This window comes from Macadamia integrifolia, unplaced genomic scaffold, assembly GCF_013358625.1.
Source record: "Macadamia integrifolia cultivar HAES 741 unplaced genomic scaffold, SCU_Mint_v3 scaffold1597, whole genome shotgun sequence".
Lineage (NCBI taxonomy): Eukaryota > Viridiplantae > Streptophyta > Magnoliopsida > Proteales > Proteaceae > Macadamia > Macadamia integrifolia.
Window position 1 is genome coordinate 52,012 of NW_024868271.1, and position 6,321 is coordinate 58,332.

The window sequence follows — 6,321 nt, forward strand, 5'->3', positions numbered from 1 at the left end:
TTTTTTTTTTTTTTTTAAGTAGGGTGCCACAAACCCAAAACCCTAAATTACATTATACAAAATAAATCCTTAGATAAAGTATAACAAATAAACCCTAATTTACAATTAGAGTTTAAATCTTTTCAATACTTGTGAGTCCCATGCAAATAACATAAAGGAGATTTTGCAATTGTCCGTATAATATTGGTCATGAATCATATGTATTAATATCAAAATTAATACAATTCATCCCATTCAGGCCGATCCGATCAATCGGATCATACTAACATAATATGGGTCAAGTACTGTTCATGAACAGTATCGTGAACAACAATACTCAGTCTTAAGCAACAGCACCGTGTACTATTCATGATAGTGCCGTGAACAGTAATTGACACTGTTCATAAACAGTGCCATGAACAGTAATCAGCACTGTTCATGAACAGTGCTATGAACAGTATCGACGCTATTGAACCTAACCCCACCCAACTACTTTAACAAAAAAATGGATATTGTTCATGAACAGTACCAAATACTATTCTTGAACAGTACTCTTCATGTGATTCAAAGACGTATTGGTGTAACCTTGCTCTGATACCATTTGAAGGATGTTATTCCTACTAATAACAACATATAGGATCTTACCATACAATCATTGAATCACAAAATTAAATTATAAGGGTCGGCGTATACCGTTCACCATCGACTGTGAAGAATTTACTGTCATTATGTTCTTTTTGTATCTTTATTCCTGCAATCCCAATCACGAACATAATGGATCCTCTAGGTTTCTTCCACTAGCTCCCTTAATGCTCTCTTGGTGATGGAACTAATAATGAGATTGACGTTAAGGTAGGAGGAGGACCTAGAGTTCTATTAAATAAAGTTTTGCACATTCCCATCAAGGTATGCAAATAGGGTAGGACTCTTTTCCCTAATTTGACGAGGAGTGAGTTTTTTATTTGGAATCTAATTCTATGAGATTACTATCGGTCAATTACCTAATTGGTATATGAGACAATAATAGAGAATATTCTAGAGAATATTCTTACATTTGACACACCCAAATCTGTCATGCTTCTGCAAAAGTCATGCTTCATCTTGAATAATATTTTAATTTGTCATCATATTTGCACTATTCTTGTAAGTATGGTTCTTTTCGACTTCTATAAGCTTCTGTTCCAGAACATCCATAATCCAATAATACCTCACATTAACATGCTTCGACTTGTAATGGGAACTTATATTCTTACTCAAGTGGACTGCCATAGTGAATAATGTACTTATCTTGCTTCAAACCTAGTTCATGAAGAAACCACTTCATTCACAACATCTCCTTGTAAGCTTCTACTGCAGTAATATACTCAGCTTCTGCAGTTGATAATGCCATTAGAACTTGGACTGCCATGACATTGCTCCCCCGGCAAAGTAAATAGATACCCTGATGTAGACTCCCTTGAATCAATGTCACCTCTAAATCTGTATCTACGTATCTCTGTAACACATGTTTGTCACCTCCAAAATACAAACATGCATTGGATGAACCTTTGAGATATCTCATAATCCATTTAACTGCTTCCCGGTGCTCTTTGCTAGGATTGTAAAAAATCAGTTTACAATTCCAACTGCATGGCAATGTCAGGTTTTGTACACACCATAACATACATTAAACTTCCTACAGTTGCTGTGTAGGGAATTTTCTTCATCTCTGTTATTTCTTGCTTAGTTGAAGGGCTCTGCTCATTGCCTCAACTTGAAGTGGCTTGCAAGTGAGGAACTGATTGACTTTGCTTTATCCATATTGAACATTTCAAACATATTTTGTATATACCTTTCTTGTGATAGTTAAATTTTACCTACTTTTCTATCACGAGATGATCTTCATGCCTAAGATTTGTTGTGCTAGTCTCAAGTCCTTTATGTCAAAGGACTTGCTCAATTCTTTCTTCAACCTGTCAATATTTCTGATGTCTTTTCCAACCATGAACAAACAACAAACAACAACAATCAAAACCTTATCCCAATTTAATGGGGTTGGTTACATGGGGATACCAAACAAGGACGAGCGGAAGGATCTATACAAAAAGATTAATAGGTTATGGTTAATCATAATAAGTGACAGCCGTCAACCTGACGCACAACTACAAATCAGCCACAGGCTTATAACGACATACTATAATAAGGTACCAACTATCTACCTGATGTACCATATAGATCAGTTAAGCCAATGCGTCCTACATGCATTATGTTTACCACCAAGATAAGTCATCATCCAACCTACTTTCATAAAAGGAGGAATAAGATAACGAAATCTTGATAACCTCGCTAAGTATGAAAGTAACATGCACCACTAATACAAAGAAAGTGGATATATGCATCATATTCCAAGCCACCTCACACCACCACAAGGGTAGGCAAGAGAAGGAATGAGAGTGAAGGGGCAACATCTTTCCATCCAATTAGGTAAGCAACAAACGAACCAATTCCATGCTCTTGACAAAGGCACTTTTGGCCCATCGCAATCCATAGAGGTATTCGAGCATAGTGGTTCAATACACAAGTAAAGAACCCATTACCACAAGAAAATCAATTTGCCACTCAAGTGCATTATGTCCACTACTGACACAATCATCCACCAAACCTACTACAATGTAACAAGGATTTGGTAGAAGAAAACTTGATAGCCCCGTTAAGCACAAGCCTTAGGTGGATTAACTAAATCATAAGTGTGATTCTTATGCAAAGAATCCATCTCATCTTGCATAGCTCTTAACGACTTAGCCTTATATTCATTGGCCTTTGCTTCTGTAAAGTATTCTGGTTCACCTGCATTTGTTAGTGTAATATATTGGTCGGGTGGATACATAGTTGAATGTTAACGCTCTCTTGTAGATCTTCTCAATTAAGGTTCAATTGGGGCCTCTTGAGGGAGCTACTCCCCATAATCATCATCACTTGCATCATTTATATGAACATCACTATCACCATCTTGTATTTGGAATTTCTGCTTCTGATCACCTTCTTTTCAATTGGATCCCATATCATTTATATGAACATCACTATCACCATCTTGTATTTGGGATTTCTGCTTTTGATCACCTTCTTTTCAATTGGATCCCATAACCGATAACCAACTTGTCATCTACATATCCCAATAAGATACATTGTTTTGCCGTGTCATCAAGCTTGAACCGCTCCTTTTGAAACATGCATAATTGCCCTGCAACCAAATACCTTCAAATGATCATAGAAAACATCTTTCCTACTCCACTCATTTTTAGGAACATCTCTATTCAAAGGGGATGATGGAGATAAATTAATCAAGTAAACAGTAGTACGAATAGCTTCTCCCTAGTAACACTGTGTCAACTTTTCCTGTGAGAGCATACACCTGATTCATTGTGCAATTCCTTCTTTCTTCATCACCATTATGTTGTAGGGCCTTGGGAACTATCTGCTCTTGCCGAATATTATGATCATTGCAATACTTCTCAAATAGACTACTGTACTCACCACCATTATTTGTACGAATTCATTTGAGAGGTTTCCTGTTTGTCTTTCAACCATAGCATGAGAATTTTTAAACACATCTAAAACTTGGTATTTAGTTTTCAAAGTATATACCCACGTTTTTCTAGAAGCATCATCTATGAAAGTGACAAAACAAGAAGCGTCACTAAGTGTTTTCACTTTTATATGACCGCAAACATCAGAATGCACTGATTCCAAAATATTTCTTTTTCTTTGAGAAAATTGTATGAAAAATAACTCTATGTTGTTTACCAACCAAATAATGATTTTGTTTAGTTCATGAGATAGTATCATGGTGGTTTTCCTTGGTTTGGAATTCACATCTCCAACCTAGGCAAGCTGTTTTTGGTTGGAGATTGATGAAAGGAAAATTACCTATGGACGATAATGTTAAAAAGAGAGGGGTGGCTTTGGTGTCGCAGTGTGATCTCTGTGGTCAAGCTAAGGAGTCCAGAATTCATTCCTTCTTTGAATGTTCCTATGTGACCTCTCTATGGCAGAAATTTTTGGATGTTTTGGGATTAATTGGCCTATTTTTGAAGATGTAGACAAATGGACTGCTTGGTGGAAGGCTCATGCAAAGACGGTTTCATTCAAGGGCGTGTGGATGAAGGGGTTTGCTCTGGTTCCTTATTTTGTTTGGATGGAGAGAAATGGTGGAAGATACGATGGAGTGTATAATTCAGTGGAGCGCTGTTTTGTTTTGCTGAGAAATGAAATAAGTGCTCAATATTTAATTCATACAGGTTCTGCCATTTCCATTTCGGATTTTCAGTGTGCTAGAAGACTTGGTTTTTCAGGGGTGAGGAGTATACCTCGGGAAATCTTTCACATTTTCTAGTGTCCTCCCCAGGTGGGCTGGATTAAACTCAATACGGATGACTGTTCAATTGGAAATCTAGGGAAGTCGGGAGCAGGGGATGTGATTAGGAATGATAAGGCTGAGGTGATCGCAAATTTTAGAAGCTTCTTAGGTGTTCGTACAAACTTTAAGGACGAATTCGTGGCGCTTATGATTGGGATTGAGACTGCAATTCAGCTGAATGTGCAGTGGATCTGGATATAGTGTGACTCAGTTGTAATTGTAACCCTCTTTCTGAAAAGAAAGTCCCCTTGGATAGCTCGTCAGAGATGGTAGAATTGCTAGCCTTTTTTGGAAAAGATGAAGTGAAAAATTTTCCATTATTATCGTGAAGCAAACTCAATAGTAGATTTTTTTTCTAAATCAGCTGCTCAGTTGGAAGTATCTATGCCGATTAAGGTGTGGCTGGCTCTGATTAAAATGGATCTCGATATGGATGCATCTGGGCTTTCAAGATCTAGATTTTGCTAGTTTGATTATTTGTCTTAGATTTTGTGGTTGATAACTGCGTTTGCCCTATTCTGCTAATGGCAATGCCGTAGGTGGAACTTGTGCAATCCCTTCTTGACCAAGTGAGAGGTGTGGGTGATTCTTCCCTCCCTCTTTTGCTGTACATTTCTTATTTTTTCTTTTTTATTTAATATACATGAATTTCTAGCAAAAAAAGAGATAGTATCACGGTTAAGAAAAAGATGGTAACTCAAAGTAGAAACACTAGACATACTATCACATTCATACCCACATACATGTAGTGTAGGAGGTCTCTCTACTTACATATGTTTTGAAACATTTACTCAACTACATATATGATATCAACTTTTAAAACCTTAATGACAAATCAAATAGTTAAGATTGTCTAGGTCAATGAGGGTACAAAAAGGGTGTACGCAATGCATGAGGTTTCCACCACTATGAGGCATGGGGAGGGTCAATGAGGGTCTGATGCTAATCTGGTGGATCTCCTCCCCTGCTGATGGCCATGCCGAAGGTGGATGAATGATTTTAGAAATTTTCCCATCACTCTGTTTTTTGTATCCAGTTTTCTTTGGACTCCAACTTGTATACTCTTTTTCCTTTTTTTCTTCGTTTTTCAATACAAATGACCCTTTAGCGAAAGAAAAAAAAAAAAAAAGTGATTGACCGTTCATACTATCTTTTGTTTATCATAATTGAAAAAAGATTAAACACATTGCCAATGAACCATAAACTAATGCCCTCTTTGTCTACTTCTCTCTCCAGTCCCCTCTTTGAAATGACCTTTTGCCCCTCCCAAATAATACTCTATCCCTAGTCCCCACTTATGTTATTGGTTGGCTTCTTACACAGATATGGTGTGCCTATCCCTTTCCCATTATAGATGGTTTGACCCAGTTCATGAAAGTAATAGGTTGTTGTCACTTAGTCGTCACTTTCCTATGCTAAGTGACGGCAACCTATTCCGTATATGAAGTAGTCCAACCATACAATTAAACCCACTAAGTTTCATGTGTTTTCCCCAAATTATTTAAAGAGTTTCCTATTGTAATATATTTAATCATATAAAAATAACAAAATTAAATATAGACGGAATTTTGGATGAAACCGTACATAAACTTGGTAAGCCGTAAGGGGCCTCATCTTCAATTAAAAGATTATATAATAAGTCAAGAAAAAGAAAGAAAGAAACATAGAATGAACCGATGAAATGAATACCAAATTTCAACTACATTGGACGTTCCCATTACCTCCTTTTAAACTCATCCTGTTGGTGAAAGATGGGACCATAGAGAGAGAGAGAGAGAGAGAGAGAGGTCACGATTGAAATTTTCTTGCAAGGAACGTGAGAGAGTGAGCTCCTGTGTTCTGACTTCTGACTGGAACTTTGGTCAACGATCTCATTACTAATGCTTAGTATATATGAAACCAGCCCAGTGGATTCCCAAAACGGAAGGCTGGTTTAACAAAACTTG